The sequence below is a fragment of the Sylvia atricapilla genome, chromosome 13, assembly GCF_009819655.1.
Source record: "Sylvia atricapilla isolate bSylAtr1 chromosome 13, bSylAtr1.pri, whole genome shotgun sequence".
Taxonomy (NCBI): Eukaryota; Metazoa; Chordata; class Aves; order Passeriformes; family Sylviidae; genus Sylvia; species Sylvia atricapilla.
This window is the reverse complement of record NC_089152.1, coordinates 1,304,857-1,319,537: the sequence shown is the minus strand read 5'-3', so window position 1 is coordinate 1,319,537 and position 14,681 is coordinate 1,304,857. Positions and strand designations below refer to the sequence as shown.

The window sequence follows — 14,681 nt, the reverse complement described above, 5'->3', positions numbered from 1 at the left end:
CCGGTAATTAATTAGCGCCCGAGCTCATTAGGCCGTTCCGCGGGCTGCGCCGCCACCGCGTGGGCACGGCCGGAGGTGCAGCAGCTCCCGAATCCTGCCCCGAAATCCCGAGCGCGGGAGCCGCATCCCACACCCCGAGGGAGAGGAGGGAGAGGAGGGAGAGGGGACCCTTCCCTGCACGGTGGGATGGAGGTTAAACCCCTCTGGGGTGAGAGCCCAGATGAGCTTTTTGGGGTTTTGTTTGTGTAGGTGGGATGGAGGTGAAAACCCCTCTGGGGGAGAGCCTGGATGAGCTTTTTGGGGTTTTGTTTGCTCGTTTGGGATGAAGGTTAAAACCTCTTTGGGGTAGGAGTCCAGATGAGTTTTTTGGGGTTTGTTTGTCCGAGTGGGATGAAGGTTAAAAACCGCTTGGGGTGGAAGGTGGAATGAGCTTTTTGGGGTTTGTTTGTCCGGATGGGATGAAGGGTAAAAACCCTTTGGAGCAGAAGGCCAGATGAGCTTTTTGGGGTTTTTTTGTCTGACTGGGATGAAGGGTAAAAACCCCTTTGGGGCGGGAGCCTGGATGAGCTTTTTGGGATTTTGTTTGCTCGTTTGGGATGAAGGTTAAAACATCTTTGGGGTAGGAGTCCAGATGAGCTTTTGGGGGTTTGTTTGTCTGGGTAGGATGAAGGTGAAAAACCCTTTGGGGCGGGAGCTCGGATGAACTTTTTGGGGTTTGTTTGTCCGGGTGCGATGAAGGTTTAAAGCCACTTGGGGTGGAAGGTGGAATGAGCTTTTTGGGGTTTGTTTGTCCGGATGGGATGAAAGTTAAAAACCCTTTGGAGCAGAAGGGCAGATGAGGTTTTTGGGATTTTGTTTGCTCGTTTGGGATGAAGGTTAAAACCCCTTTGGGGTGGGAGCCCGGATGAGCTTTTTGGGATTTTCTTTGGGGCTCAGAGAAAGTTCTCGAGGCTGCTTTGTCCCACCGGAGCCGCCTGGGACAGCGGCAATTTCCCTGCTCGTGCCGGGGATGAGCTTCAAGGTCTCTTCCGAGCCATCCTGGAAATTTGGGATTTTTCCTTTAGTCCCACGCGCGGGACACGCCGAGTGTGACACCTCCACAGGTGAGTACAGAGGAAAAAAAACACCCCAAAACCCACAAACAACCGCCCCAAAACCCGCCCGGCCACCGAGGGGCTGCGTGAGCCCGAGGGGGGAATCCTCTGAGCTCAGCTCCCTCGAGGCATTGAAACATCTGCATCATTCCGGGTTTTGTAGAGGGGCAGCCGAACCTTTTCTCAGCATTTTGTGCCACCCGAGGTGACCCCCAAGAGGAGGGACACCCAAACGCCATCACTTCACCCTGGGGTGCCCACCTGTCCCAGCGCCAAGGACGAGCCATTAGGTGGGATTAATATTTCCCCACCACTTAGCGCTCATTAAAATGTGCTTTGCCGAATTTAATAGGCGACTTGGAAAATGACACAACGTATTAAGCGCTTAATATACTAGAAATTATGAAACTATTACAGCCGAAGGAATACGAAATAATTAGGGTGAATTAAAACTTCACCGGCGGAGTGAGGGAAAGGCTTCAAAAAATAAATTTTTTTTTTTTTATTTTTTTTATTTTTCCCTGCTGTTGTTTGGTCTCAAAATGCTTTAATAGCCTCCGAAAAGAGACAGCCAGAGCTGGATTTTTATTTTTTTTTTTTTAATAATTAAAAGCAGGAAGCAGCCTGCGCTGAATTTGGAATCGGGGGAAGCAGAAGGTTTGCTGCCTCAGCTGATGGAGCCGCTCTTTCAGGCCACTGCCGGAGCAGCTCGGAGCTTGTCCCCATCTGCCGCTGTCGCTGTCGCTCCCCCCGTGACCGGGGGGACAGGAGCGCTCCGGGCCCGGGGTGCCACAGACACCGGGGACCCCCGGGAACAACCCAGCGGAGATTGCCCCTCTCTGGGAAGAGATTTGAGGCACCACGGGGGGGCTGGGGAGGAATTCCAGGGTTTTTTTCCCACTCGGGAGGGGATTCCGTGGGTGCAGGGGATGAATTCCAAAATTTTTCTCCACTCGGGAGGGGATTCAGTGGGTGCTGGGGATGAATTCCGGGGTTTTTTTTCATTGGAGAGGGGATTCCGTGGGTTTTCCCACTCAGGAGGGGATTCCGTGGGTGCAGGGGATGAATTCCAAAATTTTTCTCCACTCGGGAGGGGATTTCGTGGGTGCTGGGGATGAATTCCGGGAGATTTTCCAGGTGGGAGGGGATTCTGTGGGTGCTGGGGATGAATTCCGGGTTTTTTTTTTCCAGGGGGGGATATCCCGTGGGTGCTGGGCATGAATTCCGGGAGATTTTCCACTCGGGAGGGGATTCCGTGGGTGCAGGGATGAATTCCAGGGTTTTTTTCCAGGGAGGGGATTCCGTGGGTGCTGGGGATGAATTCCAGTGTTTTTCCCACTCGGGAGGGGATTCCGTGGATGCAGGGATGAATTCTGTGGTTTTTTTCCAGGGAGGGGATTCCGTGGATGCAGGGATGAATTCCAGGTTTTTTTCCCAGGGAGGGGATTCCCGGGGCCGGGGGACGCCCTCAGGAGAGTTTTGGGAATGTTCCCAGTGGGAGCACGCCCCAACCCTCAGCGTGGATGAGTTTTAGCCGGGATTTTAGGGGGGAATCATTCCCTGGGAGGGAACAATAATTTTTATTACGTAGGCGACATTATTTCTATCATGCCTAGAATTAAACTAACTTCTCAAAAGGCGCTATCACTGAAATACGAACCGGGCGCCGGGTCTGTTCCTTACCTACGAACACAGGCTCTCATCTCAAGGCACTTAAACCCCTCCATTTATCGAAGGCTAATACTCGGAGTATTAGGAGAACTTGTGCTCCTATTTCACGTCTGGGTGGAATTTTTTCTGGCTCTCAGCGAGTGTAAATTTGCCAATTCCAAAACCCAACCCAAGTGTCTGGGCGGCTTCAGCCCAGCGGTCACATTCAGAGCCCGTGTGTCTTTATACAAGCCCAAAAAAGTCCTTTTTTCCCCCCCCCCCCGAGGGGCTGCGGTGCAATTCCCAGATTTGCTGCCCCTGGAGCTCCGGAATATCCGAGGAGCAGCGGGGACAGTGGGAATTGTCCCTGCCCACGGCAGCACACGGGATTTTTGGGGGATTTTGGGGGATTTTAGGGGATTTAAGGCCCTTTCCAGCCCCGATCCCAGATTCCAGGCAGGCGCCAGGAGGTGGCGGCCGCAGTTTGATGGTTTTGTGTCCCTGCCACGGGAACCGGAGGAGCATCGGCAGCTCCCGGAGCCCAGCCCGGGGACAGGACGCGACATTTGCCCTCCCCAGGTCCCTGTCGCAGCCTCTCGGGACGGTGACAATCAAGGACACGGATCCCGAGGGCTCCAGGAGGACTTTGTGCCCTGATCCCGTCCCCGTGTCACCGCTGTGGTGTCCAGCATCCCGCGGCGGCCAGAGCCCGGCCCGATAAATCCCGACGTGTCCTTTCCTCCCGGAGCTCCTCCGCGAACCCGCGGCCCGGGGGGAGCCGCACGGTGCCTCTCTGGGGATGAATTCCAGCAGGAATTGCTCCATCGCCTTCCCGGCAAATCCATCACCTGTCCTCTCGGGATCCTCCTCCTCCAGACCAAAGCTGGGAGTCCCACGTGTCGTTTATTTATTCTATATTATTCTATATTATTCTATATTATTCTATTCTATGTTATTCTATATTATTCTATTCTATATTATTCTATATTTAATATTTGTTAAATTTTATTTCTTTTTCCCAGTCCCAGCGCTGCTGTGAGCCTGTGGAGATGATCCCACGGTCCCACAGGGATTGTGCCCACCACGGATGTGTTTTTCCAGGGGATCAGGAGAACCTGGAATGTTCAGGTGTGTCCAAAATGATCCCACGGTCCCACAGGGGTTGTGCCCACCACGGATGTGTTTCTCCAGAGGGATGAGGAAGACCTGGAATGCTCAGGTGTGCCCAAAATGTCTCTGTGGTCACACAGGGACGCTGGCAGATTCCTGGGATTCTGCCCACCACGGATGTGTTTGTCCAGGGGTTTGAGGAGAACCTGGAATGTTCAGGTGTGACCAAAACGATCCTGTGGTTCCATAGGATTGTGCCCACCGTGGATGTGTTTTGTCCAAGAGGATCAGGAGGAGCTGGAGGGTTCAGTTGTGACCAAAATGTCTCTCTGGTCCCACAGGGATGCTGGCAGATTCCTGGGATTGTGCCCACCACGGATGTGTTTGTCCAGGGTGATCAGGAGGACTTGGAATGTTCATGTGTGACCAAAATGTCTCTGTGGACCCACAGAGATGCTGGCAGATCCCCAGGATCCTGCTCACCATGGATGTGTTTGTCCAGGGGATGAGGAAGACCTGGAATGTTCAGGTGTGACCAAAATGATCCCACAGGAGTGTTGCCCACCACGGATGTGTTTGTCCAGGGGTTTGAGGAGGATCTGGAATGTTCAGGTGTGACCAAAACGATCCCACGGTCCCACAGGGATTGTGCCCACCACGGATGTGTTTTTCCAGGGCTTTGAGGAGGATCTGGAATGTTCAGATGTGTCCAAAATGATCCCACGGTCCCACAGGGATGCTGCCCACCACGGATGTGTTTCTCCAGAGGGATGAGGAAGACCTGGAATGTTCAGGTGTGCCCAAAATGTCCTTGTGGTCCCACAGGGATGCTGGCAGATCCCCAGGATCCTGCCCACCATGGATGTGTTTGTCCAGGGGTTTGAGGAGAACCTGGAATGTTCAGGTGTGACTAAAACGATCCTGTGGTTCCATAGGATTGTGCCCACCGTGGATGTGTTTTTCCAGGGGGATCACGAGAACCTGGAACGTTCAGGTGTGACTAAAACGATCCCATGGTCCCACAGGGGTTGTGCCCACCGTGGATGTGTTTCTCCAGGGGCATCAGGAGGACCTGGAATGTTCATGTGTGTCCAAAATGATCCCACAGGAGTGTTGCCCACCATGGATGTGTTTTTCCAGGGGGATCAGGAGGAGCTGGAGGCTTCAGGTGTAACCAAAACGTGCCCTGAGCTGTTGGCTGCCTGCAAATCCCCAAAAGTTCTCACCTGGGAGAAATCCCCGCTGCTTCAGGACCTGGCTGAGGCCAAGGTGGTGTTTAATCCTTGCCTGGCTGCAGGTTCCTCCTGCCTCACCTTCATTTTTTTGGGGGAAAAGCCCATTTAATTGGAGCAGAGATGTGTCTGGCTCGTGTCCTTTGGGTTGAAATCCATTTAATTTGGGCAGAGATGTGTCTGGCTCGTGTCCTTTGGGTCGAAATCCAGCGTTTTAGGGGCAGCTGTGAGGAGGACAGCAAGGAGCCGTGCACAAAGAGGGGTGCCCACGTGTCAGGAGGTGTGGGTTTAATTGAATTAATTGATTTTTTGGGTGCTAACAGGACTTTTTGTGCCTTGCTCTGCTGCGAGAAGGGAGTGGGCAGGGCAGCTCTGCCTCGCTCACAGAATCACTTTTATTTTCACGTAACAAAGCGAACCCCGTGACTCTCCTGGAAACTTAAAACACATTTTCCTGCGTTGTTCTTTTCTTTTTTTTTTTTTTTTTTTTTTTTTTTTTTTTTTTTTTCCTTAAAGCTCCTTTTAAATTCCCCCTTTTTCCCCCCTTTAAAATCCTTTCTTTTGCTCTCCTTCCCGACTCTCCAGGAATTCGTGGGATACCCTCATTTTGGAGGGCTTGTCCAGATCTGCTCAGTTTTGGGGGGATCTTGCATCTTAAGACCACAACCTTCAGATTTTCCATCCCGTTTGAATTTTGGGGATTTCTCCTCCAGGCTGAGCAGCTCCTGACCTGCTCCAGTCACCCTTGGGCTGGCTCCAGGGGCTCCACTCTCATCCCAGGACACTCCTGGCAGGATTTCCCTCCCCTCCCTGCTGCTGCACAACCCCTGCCCCAAAGGAAAACCCCTTTGGAAGAGGAGAAGAGGCACATTTTGGGAATCCTTTGGCTCTCCCCCGGCCGCGGGGAGCTCAGCCCTGAGCTGGAAGGACCATCAGCGTTCCCTTCCCCGAGCCCTGAGCTCCCTGCCAAGTCTGGCACCTTTTAATTCGCTTTTTTTCCCAGCCATTCCTGGATTTACGGCTGCGCTCAGCCCCGAGCCAAAGCTCCCTCCAGAGGGTCACCCCACGCCACAACCCCCGGGGGATCCCTGGAGGAAGCTGATGCGCTATTCCCTGGAAAAATTCCCCCCGCACGGGGGGTGTGAGGCTGGGTTTTGCGGGAATTCAGGCTCTGGAAGCTGCCAGGAGATGTGGCCGTGGGGATTCTGTCTGAGCTGAGCGGTGTTGCTCTGCTGCCCGCTCTGAACGCGCCCTCGTGGTCAGGTGGGACGGGTTTGGGGACGTGCAAATCCTGGGGAAAGGAAGGAGAAATGGAGGGGGGGGAAAGGAGAAACCTGGAGAAAATGGGTTTTTCAGTGTTGTCTGCACCACAGCGAGGAAAAAAAGAGATTTCCAGTGATACCTGCTCCAAACTGGGGAAGAAAATTGATTCCCAGTGATGCCTGTCCCACGCTGGGGAGGAAAATGGATTTCCAGCGATACCTGCCCCACGTTTAGAAAGAAAATGGATTTCCATTGATGCCTGCCCCACGCTGGGGAAGAAAATGGATTTCCAGCGATGCCTGCTCCAAACTGGGAAAGAAAATAGATTTCCAGTGATACCTGCACCATGTTTAGGAAGAAAATGGATTTTCAGTGATGCCTGCTCCAAACTGGGGAAGAAAATTGATTTCCAGTGATGCCTGCCCCATGTTTAGGAAGAAAAAGGGTTTCCAGTGATGCCTGCACCACATTTAGGAAGAAAATGGATTTCCAGCAATGCCCGCACCACATTTAGGAAGCAAATAGATTCCCAGTGATACCTGCCCCATGTTTAGGAAGAAAATGGATTTCCAGTGATAGCTGCACCATGTTGGGGAAGAAAACAGATTTTCAGTGATACCTGCTCCAAACTGGGGAAGAAAATTGATTCCCAGTGATGCCTGTCCCTTGTTTAGGAATAAAATGGATTCCCAGTGATACCTGCCCCACGTTTAGGAATAAAATGGATTCCCATTGATGCCTGCCCCAAACTGGGGAGAACACCTGGAGCTCTGTCCGAAGCAAACAGCAGCAGCCCGCCCAGCCTCGGCTGTGGGATTGCCACAACCCACCGCAGGGGCATCCAGGCTGCAAACCCTGGAACACTTCCAGGATTAGGTTCTTGCTCCCTTGACCAACCTTGGCAAGAGCCCCGCTCTCCCCAGTAAAAATTCCATCTTTGCTGCTCTGCTCAGGTTTTCCAGAGCTGTGATCCAACCCGGGAGCTGCAGGCAGGAATCTGACCCGGGAGGATGAGAGTTTTCATTTAAATCGGTGCCAGGCTGGAAATTTCCAGAGCTCTGGGCGTCTCACCTGTGGCAGGGCTGTCCCGGGAATTCTGTTCCTGCCACAGCCAAATTCCTGCTCGTCCCTGCTCCATCCTCAGGGCTCTTCAGCCAGCCTGGGAGAAGGGAGGATCTGTAATTCCAGCCTGGAGAAGGGAAGGCTCCAGGGAATCCTCAGAGCTCCCTGAAGGGCCAGAAGAGGCTCCAGGAGCGCTGGAGAGGGATTTGGGATGAGGGATGGAAGGACAGGACACAGGGAACCGCTTCAGAGCGGGAAAAGGGAAATTTGGGAAGGAGTTGCTCTCTGGGAAGGGTCAAAGAGGAGGGGCTGGGATGGAATTCCCAGAGAAGCTGTGGCTGCCCCTGGATCCCTGGAAGTGTCCCAAGGCCAGGTTGGACACTGGTGCAAGGTGTCCCTGCCATGGAACTGGATGATTCCAGAATTCCAAAATTCCATGGTCTTGTCCCTTGAGTCTGTCTGTGAAAGGAGGAACCCCCACCAGGCTGAAAGAAGTTCAGGAACAAAATTCCCGGGTGAAATCAGGGCTGGAGAGCTCCTGACCGAGGCGTTCAGTGAATTCTGTGCCACCACAGGGTCACAGGGCACCTTCCCTGCATCTCCTGGCACCAAAAATAACAGATGTGGGAAACTGGGAAATCACAGCCACGTCCTGAGAGCTCAGCTCAGCTCTGTGGGCACAGCCACAGCGGGCTGGGGTTAAACTGCTTTTGTTTGGTGGGTTTTTGGTGGGTTTTTTGGTGGTTTTTGTTGGTTTTTTGGGTTGTTTTCTTGTTTGGTTTTGTTCGGTTGTTTTGGGTTTTGTTTGGGTTTGGTTTTTTTTTTGGCTTGGTTTCTGTTTTGGTTTTTTGGTGTGTCCCAGGAGGCCTTTGGGGGGGTCACAGGAGGTGTTTTGGGTGGCCCAGGTGGCTTTTTGGGGGTCCCAGGAGGAATTTTGGGTGTCCCAAGAGGCATTTTGGAGTCCCAAGAGGAATTTTGGGTGTCCCAGGAGGTGTTTTGGGGTCCCAAGAGGCACTTTGAGGTCACAGGAGAAATTTTGGGTGTCCCAAGACGTGTTTTTGGGTGTCCCAAGAGGCATTTTGGGTGTCCCAAGAGGTGTTTCTGGGGTCACAGGAGAAACTTTGGGTGTCCCAAGAGGCATTTTGGAGTCCCAAGAGGAATTTTGGGTGTCCCAGGAGTTGTTTTGAGGTCCCAGGAGAAATTCTGGGTGTCCCAAGAGGCATTTTGTGGTCCCAAGAGGGATTTTGGATGTCCCAGGAGGTGTTTTGGGGTTCCCAAGAGGTGTTTTGGGGTCCCAGGAGCAATTTTTGTTGTCCCAAGTGGCGTTTTGGGCCCCAGGAACACAAAGCCCGTCCCCTCTCGGTTTGGTTTCCCCGCAGACTCTGTCCCCTGTCCCTGCTGTCCCCGTGTCCCCATAAGCGCTCTGGGGACAGATCAGGAGCTCTTCTCCTGCCCCATCCCCAGGAGGCTCCTGGTCCCTGACCTCTCCCAGCTCCATGAAAATAAAACCCAACGTTTGTCAGCTTCCCAAAGCTTCGGTGAAAGAAGTGAAATGACAGCATCAAAAAAGAAAAATTGGTTTTTTTTCTCCTCAGCAGCCCTGAGCCACCCTCAAAGGTGCAAAACCTGAATTTTTGGTGGTGTGGCCCCGCAGGAGACAGGTGGGAATTGGGCTCTGGAGGTGCTTTTGGGGAGAGAGGAGCAGCTTATTTATTATATTTTATTCTCTTTTATTCTCTTTTATTCTCTTTTATTTCTTGTCTTTTATTCTATTTTATTTCTTGTCTTTTATTCTATTTTTATTCTATTTTATTTATTCTAGTTTTATTTTATTTTATTTATTCTATTTTTATTTTATTTATTTATTTATTTTATTTTATTTTATTTATTTTATTTTAATAATTTGATTTTATTTATTCGATGATTTTATTTATATCATATTCACATTTTATTTATTATCTTTATTCTGTTTTATTTCTTTTCAGTATTTATGGGCTCCCAAGCCGTGAGCTCAATTAACAAGTCAAAGAAACGAGGTAAAATTTTGGGGCACTTTTGGCTTTTTTAAGGTTATTTAAGTGATAAGTATTTAATATTACAACGCCACTTATATTATTTACATTTTTACCTTAATAACGATTATTCCAGGCTTCCAATGCAGAATTTTTTTTTTTAAAATTTAATTACAGAAAATTAAATTTTAATTCAGAAATTTATTAATTTACAGAAAATTAAATTTTAATCTTCTTCAAAACTACGAAGAAGAAGGTGAAGGAGAAGGACTTGGACAACACTTTACATTTTTGACCTCGACTCGTGCGTATCCCTGGGCACCAAAACCCCAAAGTGGCAGTTTTTAGGACTCCCACATGGACTAAATATTTCCTTATTTCTGTATTTCCACGCTCCTGGCCGGTTCCCACCCGCCTGGGAACGTCAGGACAAAAACTCGTGTTCACAAACCCCTCTGATCCCAACCCCTGGCTGTGAACACAAAAAACAACCCCCAGCCCCAAAATCCCTGTCTGAGGCTGATAATAACAGGCCTGGGGTCCAATTAGCCTCATTAAAATATATATACAAACTAATAATAATAATTCAGACTATAATAATTCCTTATTCAAGGTATAAACGAACAATTCCTCATTCCAAGTTGGTTTGCCGTGGACAGCCCCACCAGGGATTTAACTGGAGTCGGGGCTCAGCTTTTTTATTTTTTAAACACTATTTTTTTTAAATACTAACTTTTTTTAAAAAACTGGAGGCAGCTCTGTTTATTTGTGCTTTGGGAAGGTAATTTTTGGGACCTGAAGGGCTTTTCCAGCCTCGGGGATTCTGGAATTCCTGCTCACCAAACAGAGCCACTTCCCAAGAGCTGCTCTTCCTTCTCCCTTTGCCATCCTCATTTTCCATCAGGAAAATGGTGCATTAGGCCTGGGGTCCAGTTAACCTCACTAAAACCTCATACAAACTAATAATTCCTCATCAAAAAAACCCAAACTAATAATTCCTCAGCCAGAATATAAAAGAATAATTCCTCCTTCCAAGTTGGTTTGCCATGGACAGCCCCACCAGGGATTTAACTGGAGTTGGGGCTCAGCTTTTTTTTATTTTTTAAACACTATTTTTTTATATACTATTTTTAAAAAAACAAACTGGAGGCAGCTCTGTTTATTTGTGCCTTGGGAGGGCGATTTGTTGGGTAAACAGAATCTTTATTAATATTTTCTTTGTTCACTCACTGACGTTGGCCAGGAGCTTTGAAGATGAAAAGCGCCGGGGCGCAATAAATATTAACGTTATTCCGACTTATTCCGATGTTGCCAACGTTCCAGCTCCAGCATCTTTCATCCAACCAGCTCAAAGTGCTTTTTTTCCAAATGTTAATTAATTTTCCTCTCAGCAGTCCGGGGAGAGACCTTTTATCAGCAGCATCTTTGTCTCCCCAAGGAGCTGCTCTGAGCGCGTTTCACCCCGCGGATTTGGGTAAAACCAGGGAAATGCAGCAGGATTTTTTTTTTTTGTTTTGGGATTGAGCCAAAAAATTTCCTGCCTCCCATTTTCCCAGCCTTGCTGCCTGACAACATTCCCTGCCTGGGAGTGGGTTGGGACACTCAGCTGCTTTTATTGGTGGCTCTTAGAAGGAAAAAAAAAAAAAAAAATTAAAACTCAGACAAGGATCAAGAGCTCCACCCAGGGCAGGGGAGGAAATGAAACTCCTCCAAATCAGGACGATCCCGGTCAGGAATTCTCGGATTTTCAGGATTTTTGATGGGCAGGAGGAAATCTTGATGGGATGCTGAGTCAGGATCTTGTAATTCTTTCTTAAAAGTTGATTAAAATGGAAATACCTTCTCAAATGCATCTGAAGGAATGAAACTCCTCCAAATCAGGATGATCCCAGCCAGGAATTCTTGGATTTTCAAGATTTTTGATGGACATGAAGAAATCTTGATGGGATGCTGAGTCAGGATCTTGTAATTCTTATTTAAAAATTGATTAAAATGGAAATATTTTCTCAAATGCATCTGAAGGAATGAAACTCTTCCCAATCAGGATGATCTCAGTCAGGAATTCTCGGATTTTCAGGATTTTTGATGGGCATGAAGAAATCGCATGAAGAAATCTTGATGGGATTTATAATTCTTATTTGAAGAATCAGAATCTAATTCTTACTTCAAAGCCCATTAAAATGGAAATATTTTCTGGAATGTGCCTGGAGGAAATGAAACTCTTCCAAATCAGGATGACTCTGGCCAGGAATTCTCGGATTTTTAGGATTTTTTTGATGGACATGAAGAAATCTTGATGGGATGCTGAGTCAGGATCTTGTAATTCTTTCTTAAAAATTGATTAAAATGGAAATATTTTCTCAAATGCATCTGAAGGAATGAAACTTCTCCAAATCAGGATGATCCCAGCCAGGAATTCTTGGATTTTCAGGATTTCTGATGGACATGAAGAAATTTTGATGGGATGCTGAGTCAGGATCTTGTCATTCTTATGTAAAAGTTGATTAAAATGGAAATATTTTCTGAAATGCACCTGGAGTAAATGAAACTCCTCCAAATCAGGATGATTCTGGCCAGGAATTCTCAGATTTTCAGGATTTTTGATGGACATGAAGAAATCTTGATGGGATTTATAATTCTTATTTGAAGAATCAGAATCTAATTCTTACTTCAAAGCCCATTAAAATGGAAATATTTTCTGGAATGTGCCTGGAGGAAATGAAACTCTTCCAAATCAGGATGACTCTGGCCAGGAATTCTTGGATTTTCAGGATTTTTGATGGACACGAAGAAATCTTGATGGGATGTTGAGTCAGGATCTTGTCATTCTTAATTAAAAGACAATTAAAATGAAAATATTTTCTCAAATGCAGCTGAAGGAATGAAAGTCCTCCAAATCAGGATGATCCCAGCCAGGAATTCTCGGATTTTCAGGATTTTTGATGGACATGAAGAAATCTTGATGGGATGTTGAGTCAGGATCTTGTCATTCTTAATTAAAAGACAATTAAAATGAAAATATTTTCTCAAATGCAGCTGAAGGAATGAAACTCCTCCAAATCAGGATGATCCCAGCCAGGAATTCTCGGATTTTCAGGATTTTTGATGGACATGAAGAAATCTTGATGGAGTGTTGAGTCAGGACCTTGTCATTCTTATTTAAAAATTGATTAAAACGGAAATACTTTCTGGAATTCAGCACAGGTGAATCCAAGCCAGAGGTGAGCGAGTGATGAGCCAAAACCAAAAAGATGCTTTGGAGACGGGGTGACTGCAGCAGCCACGAGAACAAGGAGAAGTTCAGGAATAGCATTAGTGACTGCAGGAAAAGCAGCACACATATAATTTTCAGGTAATTACGGCGGTGTAATTAGCTGGGCTGTTTTCACATGAGCCATCCCAAATGAGCTCAGCTCCCCTCGGCGGCGTGCCGTGGCTCAGGGGATGCGGGAGGAAAAAGGGATTTTGGGGTGAAAAATTCAGATTTTTTTATTTTAGCTGAGCCCATCTCGGGGCACAGCCCGGCTGGTGGTGTTTTATCCTGGGTTCGTGCTGCTTTTTAGGGAAAGAATAAAGAGGAAATGTGGAGCAAAAACTGCTCCATAGGGATTCCAGGTGTGGTCTGCAGTGGGAAGTTTAGGACAGGAGTGACATTTAAAGTGGAACAGGCCTTTTTCTAGATCACCCTCTGTGAAAAATTATTATAAATTCAGATTTTTTATATATATTTTATATATATATGTATATACACATACATGCCCACATGTATATATAAAATAATATACTATATATAGATACAATATATATGGTATAACATGTATAATATATAATGTATATATTTTATTATATTAGAGGATATTATATTAGAGGATATTATATTATAGTATGTATATTATAGTATTATATATTAATATATTATATTTATAATTATTTATATTTTTATATTATAAAAATTCAGATTATCTCCCTTACACGATGGATTTATTTTCTCAGATATTGGCTACTCCATTGTCTTCTCAGGCAGCCAAGTCATAGATAATATATATGCTTATATATATTATATAAAATCAGATTATAGCCATTATGTAATGGATTTATTTTCTCAGATATTGGCTATTCCAATGTGTTCTCAAGCAATATATAATATGTATATTTATATATATTAAGTAAATTCAGATTATATCCATTACAGAACGGCTTTATTTTGTCAGATATTGGCCACTGCATTGTCCTCTCAGGCAGCCAAGTCATAGAAAATATATATTAATATCTATATCAATATATATTAATATATATTAATAGATATTAATATCTATATTAATATCTATTAATATATATTAATAGATATATATTTATATCTATATCTATATAAATAAATTCAGATTATATCTATTACAGAACGGCTTTATTTTGTCAGATATTGGCCACTGCATTGTCCTCTCAGGCAGCCAAGTCATATATAATATATATTAATATCTATGTTAATATCTATTAATATCTATTAATATATATATTTATATCTATATCTATATAAATAAATTCAGATTATATCCATTATATAATGGATTTACTTCGTCAGATATTGGCCACTCCACTGTCCTCTCAGGCAGCCAAGTCATATATAATATATCTATTAATATATATACAATATAAATTCAGATTGTATCCATTACATAAAGGATTTATTTTGGCCACCCCACTGTCCTCTCAGGCAGCCAAGCAGTTTTCAGTAAAACACGAAACTCTCAGTATTTCACCTGCACTGTGTGAGCGGAGCGATGGGGGATCCAAGCTCTGGAAAACGTTCATTATTTTTATTTATTCCATTTGTGGCCACGGGCTTTGCTTCTGAAGACTCGTTTACAATCTGCAGAAACAAGTTTTGACTTAAACACGGGGCCTTAAAAAAAAAAATCCCTTTTAATTGGAATGAGCGAGTTTCTCGCAGCGAAACCCCGCGTTTGTTGATGCTGGAAGTGTGGAGAGTGCCATTAACAGCCCCCCTCACCTCGGTGATGATATTTTAGAAATAAATGCAGTTTCTGTAGTTTTTTCTCCTGTGTTTGGATGGTTTTTGGCCGATTTGAAGCTCCTGGAGGATGTGATGTTTTAAAGTCTTGCCTGGTTTTGAATTTCTCAGCTCCCCAGGACCTGCTGTGGTTGATTTTTTTTTTTTTTCCTCTTTTTTCCAGTGCTGCATCCACAAATTATGAAAATGGGTGCTAATGACCAAAAAAGAAAAAGTTAAAAAAAAAAAA

The 14,681-nt window shown here is 46.1% G+C and overlaps 1 long non-coding RNA gene across 1 annotated transcript; it reads left to right on the top strand.

The window, feature by feature from the left end:
* The first annotated feature begins 9,395 nt into the window (after positions 1–9,395).
* LOC136366902 (uncharacterized) lies at positions 9,396–11,434 on the top strand. Its single transcript, XR_010744601.1, has 2 exons — positions 9,396–9,447; positions 10,667–11,434. It is a non-coding gene; the product is annotated as an uncharacterized lncRNA (long non-coding RNA).
* Positions 11,435–14,681: the final 3,247 nt, after the last annotated feature.